The sequence below is a fragment of the Mandrillus leucophaeus genome, unplaced genomic scaffold (genome assembly GCF_000951045.1).
Source record: "Mandrillus leucophaeus isolate KB7577 unplaced genomic scaffold, Mleu.le_1.0 Scaffold1225, whole genome shotgun sequence".
Classification (NCBI taxonomy): Eukaryota; Metazoa; Chordata; class Mammalia; order Primates; family Cercopithecidae; genus Mandrillus; species Mandrillus leucophaeus.
In genome coordinates, this window is record NW_012100599.1 from 650,359 (window position 1) to 662,765 (window position 12,407).

General features: G+C 41.8%; 1 pseudogene; it reads left to right on the top strand.

Annotated features, from left to right (window-relative positions):
* The first annotated feature begins 10,306 nt into the window (after positions 1–10,306).
* LOC105533110 lies at positions 10,307–11,935 on the top strand (annotated as a pseudogene).
* Positions 11,936–12,407: the final 472 nt, after the last annotated feature.

The window sequence follows — 12,407 nt, forward strand, 5'->3', positions numbered from 1 at the left end:
TTCTTGTCAGATTAAGAGTGTCAACTACGCCCTGATAGTCAATCTTGCCATCAACCTTGGTAAAGGGGTGTAGGAAGCAGATTTCTTTTATTTACAAAAATTAAGACATGCAAATGTCATTGCATTCCAGAAGCTATGGGGCAATTCAGATCTGTTAAGTCTTCGGGGTTCCCGGAGGCTGTGGCGGCAGTGCAGGCCCAGAGCTAGGGAGGGACAGGCCCTGTGGAGGCCCCTTGGCCATTAGTCCACCTCAGGCCCATTGGCTGCCCCTCCCCTCCCTGCTCCCAGTCCCCAGCCGCGGCAGCCCACTGAGAGTCCTGCTAAGAGAAGCTGAGAAAGGGGGTCCTGGGGAAGCATTCCCGGTGCTCCTGAGGAAAGCCGCGACAAGATGGCGGCTCCCAGTGGGAAATGGAGGCCGAGTCTCTCTGCTCTCAGGAGGCCAGGCCACTGTTTTTCTAATCCAATCATCTGGCTCTCAGCCCTCACCATCATGGGCACTGTCACCAGGCCTGCTGCCCACACAGACTGTGGTGTTCCAGGGAGCTGGATCCTGGCAGTCCCAGTGGCCTGTCTTTTTGGAAAGAGCAGGGCAGAGGGTGGGAGCACTTTCTTAGTGCATCTGTAAGGGATTCCGCAGCAGGTGCTCATCCCAGCAGCTTCAGGCTTTCGGTTGTTGTTTTTACATCTATGACAAATGACATGGCCAGACACAGGGTAATGTCTGAAGAAACCTCTGTGGAAGAGCAGGATGCATGGGGCATGCTGCAGCTCACACAGCAGCTGCCAAGCACATGGGAGCCTGCACCCACCCAATTTGGCCAAAGAAGCCCCCATACTCTCCGTGAAAAATATTTCCAGAAGCTGTTGTGTCAAAGTATCGAAATACACAAACTCACAGAAAAAACAAACAAAAAACACCAACACTAAAGGTCGCTCTTGAGTCTGATTTGAAAACTAGGGTCAAATTCTGCAGAAACATTCACTTGGCAAGCAAACCTCGTAATAGCCACATCTGTAGGTCCTATCCATCATGCCAGGGAAAATGCCCCATTCACAAGTCCTCAGCTTCTGCTTCTAATTTCAGGGTTTGCTCTATAGTTAAAGGTAGAAGGTATGTTACCCACTCATTCTTATTCACAGATCTGAATATAGAGGTCAAGAGGGGAAAGTGACATGTCATACGTCAGAGTAGAGTCAACAAGAAAATAAGACAAACAATAACTGAGCCCCTAGTGTATACTGGGCATTGGTGAGCTGCTGGAGAAAACATAGTTCCTTCTTCAAGGAGCTCCATCCCCTTTGCAGGCAGCACCAGGCTTCCCTGCAGCAGAAGGAAGCTTGAAATTAGGGTAATGAGGTTGAGCAGGGAGGGGCCACCATACTGCCCTGAGAGGATCTTGTATGGACACAGAGCTGTGGCATGGCCCTGCTTTGACCCTCTAGCTATGTTGTGGGGCCAGGTAGGGGCTGGAGTGGCCTCCTGCTTAAGATGGAATAACAAGGAGCAGATTTACCCTCCCACCTGAAACAACTAAAATCTTGAACAAAATATGTGAAGCAAACATGTTCAGGACATTGGACATCAGGCAATGAAGACCAGTGATATCTGAGAGACAGGAAACAAATGAGGTGAGCCCTATAACTGCCCCCAACTTATTGCCTAGAAACAGTTTCCAAGGGTGGTCCAAGGAGGGTAATTACCAAGTATTTGAAAAATAAGTGACACACCTATACATTATCTATGGATCAAAACAGAATTTGAAATGGGAATTAAAAAGTATTTTGAAGTGAAAGAAAATGAAAATATAAGATATCAGTATTTGTGGGATTCCATTAAAGCAGTGCATAGGAGGAAGGTTACAGCACTAATCCCCTATATTAGAAAAAGGTCTCAAATCAATTACTTGTTTCCACCCAAGAAACTAGACAAACAGGAGAGAATTAAACCCAAAATGAGCATTAAAAAAAGGGTTGGGCTTTATTATAACAACAACTAACGGTGTGACCTGGGCAAGTATTGTTCTCTCTGGTTCTGCCTGATTTCATCACTTGAAAAATGAGGATTATAAACAGTATTAGTGTTTTCCAAGTTATGGGCCTGCTGCACAAGAATCATAAGGGAATTTGTCAGAAATGCTAATTTCTAAGCCCTGCCCCAGATCTGGGGAATCAAAATTTCTGAATAGGGCCTGAGAACCTTTCTCTCTCCCCTTCACACACACACACACACACACACACACACACACACACACACATTATATATGTTTTATATATGGATATATATCTGATATATATAAAATATATATTGGAGACAGGGTCTCACTCTGAGGCCCAGGCTGGAGTGCAGTGGCAAAAACATGGCTCACCACAGCCTCAACCTCCTGGGCTTAAACAATCCTCCTGCCTCGGTCAACCCAAGTAGCTGGGACCACAGGTACTGGGTACTGGCAACCTCCCTTGGTTAATTTTTTTTTTTTTTTTGGTTAGAGATGGGATCTCTCCATGTTACCCAAGCTAGTCTCAAATATCTGGGCTCAAGTAATCTTCCCACCTTGGCCTCACAAAGTGCTGAATTTACAGGCATTAAGCCACCAAGCCCAGCCTGAGAAGCTATATATTTAAATACAGTAGTAATGGAATATTCTAAGAGAGAAAGTGTCCTCCTTCTTGGTGGCTTTCTGTTCAGAGACATGACTTCTGAGGAGATGCAAGGTAGGAAGTCTCAGCTCTGAACAGGAGGGGTCTCAGCTTCAGTATAACTTCTGCCCACCTGTAACTCAAGCAGCTCAGTCATCATGGAAGACCGTAAGAGCCTAGACATGAGGATTGTAACAGTGACCAGGGCGGACTAACCATAGGGATCATTCACTCATCTTATAATGTTAGGTAAGCCTCATAGATTTATCGTTCCTTCCGAGGTAGGGGAAGGAGTCTGATTATTACATAGGCTGGTTCCCAGCTCTTCCAACGATGTAGGAACTGATGATGTGATTTAATATTTCATTTCTGCCTATTTATGTTCCATAATTTATTTCTTTAATGTAAAAATACCTTTATTATGTCTTTGAACCACCTCAACAAATTTATTCTGGCCTATTTTCAGGCTATTCTCTAAAATAAATTTTATCTGGGTGAATTACTCTTTCTGAATTATACTACCAAGTCTTGTTCCTTGGCTGTCCTTTGAGAAATTAGACTTCTTCATGTGTTTTGGAACTTTGGTTTGCAGGCTCATTTTGAGCATCCCTTTCAAACTTTTCCCTCCCTAAGAATTTGGTGGTTTTCTTTACCTAGGCCAGCCCTTTTACTCCTAAACCAGAATCAGGTTTACAATCCAGCTTGGGATGTACTGCCCCTAGGGGACATTGTGGAGTATAGCAGATCCATTACTGAGTCTGCCTGGTGCTGGCTCAGTTCCTGGGAGTCACACTTGGTCTTCGCCCTTTGTCTCTTCAGGCTTGCAGCTTCATCTGAAGCCATAGTCATAATAGAGCAGCGAGCCTTGTTCGCCTCTGGCATCACATAGGAAGCCTGGCTCTGCTCCAGGTCTCACTCACATTTAAAACTCCTTTTCCCATAGGGACCAAACTCTCAGTCACCAGTGTCTACTTCCAGAGCCCAGACAACCCACGATTTATGGGATTTTTTTTTGTTTCTGGTCCACAGAGATGTTTATCTTGAACCAGAGCCTAGTTAGATTTTCCTGCTTTTTAAAAATATTTCATCTGTCATTGCTATGTGTTCACAGAAGAAAGGTGAATTCACTGGCTTTTGATCATTATAAAAATCTGAGTTAATTCATTTGAAAATGGTAAATAAATGACATTTCTTTCAAGCACAAGTCTCTGGAGTGAGATCCACATCCTCTACAATAACATGAGAAATCCTTGTGGAAGACACCTCTGATTAACTCCTATTTATTCCTCCACTTGACAGAGCCTGAGCATTGATATCTTCTATTAATACTGTGGTATGTTGTACAAGTTGGTACTTGTTGATTTGTTAGAAATGTTATGTGTGTGCATGCACCATTTCCAAATAATCTGCCAACTGCTTAAAAGCAGGGACCATGACTTGTCATTAAAGTATTCCCTAAATGACATATTTTCTGGTAGCCACACACGGTAAGCTTCAATATAAATATCAATTATCCGATTGATTTACTCCAGGTATCCCAAATTTTCTTAATTACTTAATCAAGTGTACCATAATGATTAAAAAAAATATATCCAAAGGTAATGTTGAAATAAAAAAATGGACAACTATATACAACATACAAATGTGTACACATATTTGACACTTTCATGGGGGGATTTCCTTGCTACGTGCTTCGAGAGTTAGTGCCTATTGACCTTCAACTTGGAAAACATAATACAGTTCTCTACAATCCATTTTGCATTTATATGGAGAGAGAAAATTTCCCCATGAAAGGGGCCTCCAGCCTTGCCTATCAGGAAGTCAGCTACCTGTGACCAGATAGCCTGAGTACATTTTTTCTGGGAGCAGGTATTAACCCACCCCCACGAGTTAAGAGCCTGCAGGGCCCCTACCTTTGGGAGATAAAGAGGCAGTCTGTGTGGGGTCCCTTCTCCTCCACAGAGCCATTTGTTCTTGGGGTTACACCCCCTGCAGGAATCTTTCAATGCTCTTTAAATCGTGGGCATGCACAATGCACCTGACCTTGTTCAAAGACAGGGGCTGCACTGCCCCAGGCAAACACTGAAGAAATCCAACAAAATACATCTTACCAGGCTTTCTCTACTCTGTTGCATGGAAAGGCTCCTGTGTCTGCTGACCAAAATACTTACTAGTTTTCCCTTTTTTCTTTTCACTCCAATAACTTAATTAATGCACACCATCAGTTGTTCATAATTCAGCAATAAGAATCTTTCCTTTGATAAGATGCAGCCAGTGGGAAAAACACAAAACTTTGTATCCTCTGTATTTTAGATCATTTATTTACTTCTAAAAAGAATGTTTTTTTGGCGTGTGTGCCCATCATGGAATCAGGAATGGACTTTGCGCAAAGCATGTTTTATCCTGTAAAACACTTTGGAGGGTGGCATTTACTCAAAGGGAACAGATGCCTGCAGGGTGTTCTCACAGTGGGGGTGGCTGGTGACAAGGTGTGATATCTGCAGAAGAAATACAGGCAAGTACTTTAGCCCCCAAGTACTTCCCAGTAGAGAGTGGGCTTACTCACACCACAATAGTCGAAATCTGGCTCATGCTTGATAAGCAATTCACTCAGAACTTTACCCACCCAATGGTACCTGCATTTTAACTATAGGAAAAAGGACTTGAAATCTGTGGGAGGTTACCACTTCCACCACATACTCATGCACACACGTGCAGTTCCTTGCTGAGAGTAGCAAAGACGATACAGGAATTCACTGTAAGAGGTGTGTCCATGTATCTGTATGAGATTATGAGGGATACTTAACAAAAATGGAATTTGTGACCAGATGTGGTGGCTCAGGCCTGTAATCCCAGCACTTTGGGAGGCCAAGGCGGACGGATCACGAGGTCAGGCAATTGAGACCATCCTGGCTAACATGGTGAAACCCCATCTCTACTAAAAATACAAACAAATTAGCTGGGTATGGTGGCAGGCGCCTGTAGTCCCAGCTACTCAGGAGGCTGAGGCAGGAGAATGGTGTGAACCCAGGAGGCGCAGCTTGCAGTGACCTGAGATGGCGCCACTGTACTCCAGCCTGGGTGACAGAGCAAGACTCCATCTCAAAAAACAAACAAACAAACAAAAACAAAAACAAAAAAACTGGAATTTGCTAAGTGATTGAAAGGTTATCCTTATACTCCAGGTTTCTTTTCAAGTTTCAGCTTAGGCTTACAAAGACAAACTAGATAGTTCCTGAATTCCTAAAACCTTGTGAAATGGACTGGTTGGAATGGGCAGTTTATAACATGATACTTTTAGATTGGAAGGCCCAGTAAGGTGAGGATCTTGAAGTACTCACTCCATGAGAAGCTGTTATTCTCAAAATGAAAACAGTTTAAATAGGTGCACAGGAGCAGGTATTTATGGAGCAAAGAGGTAGGCTAATTTTTGCTTGTTCTCAATCATATTTAACATAGGGAGAGAAAAGTATGCTTGATCCCAGAAATGGCTAGCACAATACAGGGGAATTCTATTGGTTTCAATTCTTGGGATTGGGAGGGACCTCAGGAAGATGGCATAATAGCATTCTCCAGGTCCATCTCCCTGCAGAAACATCAATTTGAACAAGTATCTATGCATGAAAATACCCTCACAAGAGCTAAGGAAACCAGGCGAGAAAATACAGTACCTGGGCATAGTGATTACTGGGACTCATGAGGAAAAAATCATTTTAAAGTTTATTCCTGATTTTTTTCTTTCTTTGTCCAACTTAGATAACGTGGTCAGTCACTTGAATAATGAACTTACTATCATACACACTTCCTTAACTACTGTCCTGTTGTACTAGCCCCCAGAGTGCTAAACATGCAGTAATTCTAAACCGCAGTTACTTTTGCACCAACCTAATACAACTTGTAATGAAGATTGTTTTTCATATCTGATTCCGACTATCTGTTGGTGGTGGCTTTGATCACCAGTGTACAGAGAAACAAGCTGGACTCAGAAGAAACAAGTGCATGAGTGGCTCACCCTGTCTATTATGGATAGAAGTGGAGAGTAGTGAGAGGTTCAACTTTATACTTAAATCTCAAATGTCTATCTCTGTTGTCACTATTGAACTTTGGACCTGCATATTCAACTGCCCACTTGGTAATCTTATCTGGATACCCCAACTACCTCAATCTGCACATGCCTAAAATTAAAATAAAAGTGGGTTAACTGATCCATCAAATTGGCCTCATGATCCCTATGAGCACTGTGTCCTAGGCAGCCATTACGACATTTCAGATTAGTACTCAATTCAGAATAAACCCTCTTTGCCATCTGAGTAAGGAAATTTGCTCTGATGGCAGAATTATAGGCATCCGCAATGGGGGTAAAGGAAAAAGTTGATGGGATGGTGGAAACACAGTGTCTTAAAATCTTACCCATTTCACGTTTCCTGGCTCTGAGTACAGAAATAAGATCACAGGGAAAAATTCAAACTATACTCGATCTCAAGTGCAATGATAGAAACTGGAAAAAATAAAGGTAATAAAACTTTTAGACTTTCTTTACAATATCCTATTTAGCTTATATATATCTGCCCATCTCCCTTAACTTCCTCACCTTAACCCCCAATATTTTTATTATCAGATGGTCATTAGGACAAAAGCTTATTTAGCTGAAGAATTACAGTGTCAATCCCATGTAGGACGGTCTATGTGTTTACGCAAAAGTGCTCTGTGACAGAAACAAGGTATAAAACTGATTGATGTCTTAAAGCAACTAAGGGGTCTCTACTGGTAGCCAGGATTACTGTTTCCTAGTATAAAAACTGGTAGAGAAAACTGAGTTCTTATAATAAATTCCATAACAGCAGCTTAGCTGTAAATGATTTTTTAAAAGTCACTTGACTGTGCAAACTGGTTAGAGCGGAAATATTTTAATGATATTTCAAGAGCTTAATGTCAACCATCAGTGTCCAATAAATGAAAATTACTTTTAGTGATACATCTGGAAATATGATGGTTTTTTGAGCCAAAGTCTCTCAAGCTTTGCATAGAATCTGAATTTTTATTTTTACTCTGTGCCTGTTATATAAACTTCTTATATTTGTTAGAGAAAAAAGAAGATAAATTAGACACTACTTGGGATATTGAAAAATGAATAAAATGTTAAGACATGTTAAATTTATTGTTGGCTCATTGAGAGAAAGAACAAAAGTCAATAATTTATTTAAGAAAAACAATTTTACTTAAAGAATGGGCAATATTTTAATAAGCAGAAATAGGAGAGGGAATATATTTTCAAATGAAAGCAGCATCACTGGAATGAAAAATGTAATGTGCCAAAGTCACTACTTTGAAGGGGAACATGCTCATCTGAATGTAAAATTTTGTTCCTATAAAACCCTAACTTTATTTTCATTGTTATCTGTTTAATCATTTAACTAATATTTATCGAATACCCACTCTGTGTAATGGTGTTGTGGGAGGAAATTGTGATATTTGTGAATAAGATAGTCACAGTTTCTCTTTTCACAAAGCCTACATTTAGTGGAATTTTCATTAATGGACTACTTCACACACTCATTATATTAGGTAAGATAAGGTATAGCTGTGTGTGGCATGAAATCTGAAATGACAATAATTTAAACAATTGCCTAATGCAAATATAGATCTTTAGAACTCAAAGAGTGGCTCCACCATTATGAAAAACCTTGAGTCCTTTTATCTTGCTGCTCTGCCATTCTTAATCAGTGTATGTATTTAGTCTTTGGAGTCTATTTCCTTTCACCTAGCGTAATGCATCTGAGATATGTAATGTTATTTATATCAATAGTCCATTCTTTTTATGATTGGGTAGTACTTCATTCTATGCATGTACTGCAGTTTGCTGATGTATTCTCCAGCTGAGAGAATTTTGGTTTCAAAATTTTGGTGATAAAATTGCTATAAGTATTTGTTTACAGTTTTTTTGTATGTGAACATAGGCCTTTTATTCCACTTGGGTAAATACATATATACCTTGGAGATATTGTGGGTTTGGTTCTAGACCACTTCAATAAATCAAATATCACAATAAAGCAAGTCACACAAATTTTTTGGTTTCCCAGTACATATAAAAGTTATGTTTACACTATATGGTAGTCTATTAAGTGTGCAATAGCATTATGTCTAAAAAAGGACATACTTTAATTTAAAAATACTTTATTGCTAAAAATTGCTAACAATCATCTGAGCCTTCAGCAAGATGTAATCTTTTTGCTGGTGGAGGGTCTTGTGTCAATGTTGATGGCTTCTGACTGATCAGGGTGGTTGTTGCTGAAGGTTGGGGTGGCTGTGGCAATTTCTTAAGACAACAATGAAGTTTGTCAAATGGATTGAGTCTTCCCTTCACAAAAGATTTCTTGGTAGCACATGATGATATTTGATAGCATTTTACTCACAGTCAGTCCTCTAAAACTCTACTGCTGCTTTATCTACTACGTTTCTGAACTATTCTAATTCTTTGTTGTCAGTTCAACAATGTTCGTAGAATCTTCACCAGGAGTAGATTCCATCTCACAAAACCACTTTCTTTGCTCATGCATAAGAAGTAGCTCCTTATATGTAAAAGTTTTATCATGACATTGCAGCAATTTAGTCACATCTTCAGGCTGCACTTCTAATTCTCTTGCTATTTTCACCACATCAGCAGTTACTTCCTCCACTAAAGTCCTGAACCCCTCAAAGTCATACATGAGGGTTGGAATAACTTCCAAACTGCTGTTAATGTTGCTATTTTGACCTCCTCCCATGAATCACAAATATTCTTCATGACATCTAGAATGGTGAATCCTTTCAGAAGACTTCCAATTGACTTTGCCCAGATCCATCAGAGGAACACTATCAAAGGCAGCTATAGCCTTACAAAATGTATTACTTGAATAATAAGACTTGAAAGTCAAAATGATTTGTTGGGAGAAAAGCTCAGTGTTGGGAGAGAAGCTGAGGCAGGGCTTTCATGTCTGCTAGACTTGCTGGCTCCTTGCTTCTAGCACTTCCATTATCTCAAGCAGCCGTATGTTTTTCATTCACTTGATACACTGTTTCCTTTCAACCCCCACATCCTCACCACCTGTTTGTTTGTTTGAGCACCAATAAATAGCACGGGCTCCCAGAGCTCGGGGCCTTTGCAGCCTCCACACTCCCGATGGCCCCCTGGTCCCACTTTCTCTCTCAAACTGTCTTTTTCTCATTCCTTTGACTCCACTGGACTTCTTCGCCCCCATGACCTGGTGTTGGGTCTGATCACCCCAACATTCCTGGCTGCCCAACATGGGGTGACAAAGATCCCAGTGAAGGAATGCCAGAGCGTGTGAAAGTGAAGGATACATCATCAAAGGATACCTGAGGATGTCTAAAAAAGCTCTGTGGGAAAGCTGAGCACTCAGAAGAGCCAGGGTAACAGTGGGACAAAGTGAAAGCAGACATTCTGCTTACTTAAGTTTTTTTAAAGTGTTTGTTATGAAGTTGGGGAGTAAAAGTTAGTACTCAGAGTTTGTTATCACTTTTTAGTACAGTAAAGCAGTTTAGCCCATGATTCCTGGAACAGGGGACTATGGAGTTGGATGAATGGGAGAGAATTGGAAGAGACTTTTTAAAAAAGGTGTATAAAGACCAAGCAATGACAGGTACCATGGAGGGTGCTGCTGAGGCGATGATGGCAGAGGGACCCAAGGAAGCCAGAGGCTGCCCTCCCGGGGCACCACGAGGGCATAGGGGACCACGAGCTCTTCCCTTCCCTGAGCGGTTCTCCTGCCGCCGCCATCCCATGCCCCTGCAGCGGCCCCCAGGGCCACAACTGCTAACAGGTCAGAGCCACCTGGCAGGCTCAGGAGGAGCCAGGAGGCGACCTCTAGCTCCTGTGAGGGGCTGCAGGAGCAGGCGGGGTGTGAAGCATCCAAAGCCGTGGTGCTGCAGGAGAGCCAGAGCAGCTGAGCACCTGTGGGTGCTCCCAGCAAGAGGACGAGTGGCTGCAGCAGTCCTGTTGTGGCTACCTCACCTGGCACAGTGGCCCGGCCACCTTCCCCACCTGCTGCAGCCCCCAAACCCCACAGAGCTTCCCTTCATGTGGCGGTGCTGTCCCGTAGGCCATGGTGCCGCCATTCCCGTGGCTGGGCTATTGCAATCCCTTCTACTTCCTGAGCCCTGGGCTGTGGGGCCTGACCCCGGGGCAGCTGCTGGCATCAGCACCCCTGCTCCAGTCATGGGCCTGGGACCCCGGGATCCTCATATGCAGGCATTAGTCTGGGCCACTCCATTGAGGAAGGTAGGATCTGCAGTCCCTTCATGAAGCCCAAGTGAGACTGGGCAACAGGCAGGCAAAGAATATGTTATTCCATCATTGAGCCACAGATTTATGGCAAGAATGGTGGATTTCTTTATTCTCTTCTTTGTAAAAGCAACCATTGTCTTCAGCATTGTGCACCACAGTGGGATAAAGGATAGCTCTAAGTTTGCTATGCACCATATAATGGAAGAAATAGATGAAGAGACATCAATGGAAGACTTGCAGAAAATGATGGTTATGGCTCTTATATACAGATTATTAGTTTGTTTTTATGAGATAATTTGCATTTGAGGAGCAGGTGGAGCTACCCCAGGGAAGTTCTTGGTGGGGCTTTGAGTTGTGACATGTGATACATTAGTGCTTATTGTACTAAGTCGGGTTTTAGTGATTCCTTTCTCAAATGTTAGCATTACAATGTCCACTATATGAGCTTTGATCAAGATTTTTTTGATTGCTTCTTTTTTCCCTGCTTTCATCACACTGCTGTTTTTTCAACTTAATCAAACAGTCTATGATAATGTAGCAGGAACCATTGTGGTAAAAAGAAATGGGGTCAGATGTTACCCCCCCCAAAGATCTGATTTCTACACACTATGATGACAAGACTAAATTATGTATCAAGGCCGTCAGTATCCCTGGGTTACACTAATTGATGATTTAGAAATTAGAGCAGTCATTCCAGTGTGATGCAGCTGACTATTCTAAAAGTATTGATTTTACTTGAATGCCAAAGAACTTTTCCAGAAGAAAAACCTATTAAATTCAAGTATTAAAATTTTTAGATCAGAAAGGTAAATGATTTTATAAACAATGGACAATACATACTTTCTTAAGATTTAAAGCACTTTCTTAAGATCTAAGAATTTGCTGAAAGCATTTTCAGCTTTGAAATCTCCAAATGAAACTTTAAAGTTTATTTTGGTTTATCCCAAAACAATGGAAAATGTCCAGTTGTGTTTTGTAAACATCTGTGTAACTCATCTTTTAGTTCACACTTCCTGGGGAGCCACCAAAGAAGCTCCCCATGGGAGTTAGGGGACCCTTACCCTCAGAAACAGTCAGTCTACTACTTGGAAGGTCTAGTCTAAATTTAACAGGTGTTACTATACATATGGGAATAATTGACTCTGATTCTACTGGAGAGATTCAATTAATTATTAGTTCCCTGACTCCGTGGTCTGCCTCCCCAGGAAAAAGAAGTGCTCAGTTGTTGCTGTTACCTTACATAAAATTAGGAAGCAGCACAGTGAAAAGAACAGGAGGCTTTTGTAATACTAATCCAGCATGAAAGGCTGTGTATTGGGTTAATCAAGTGTCTGACAAAAGACCTATTTGCACAGTAACTATTCAGGGAAAAGATTTTGAAGGAGTGGTAGATACTGGAGCTGATGTCTCTGTTATTGCTATAAATCAATGGCCCCAGCACTGGCCTAAGCAAAAGGCATCCATTGGTATTGTTGGAGTAGGAGCT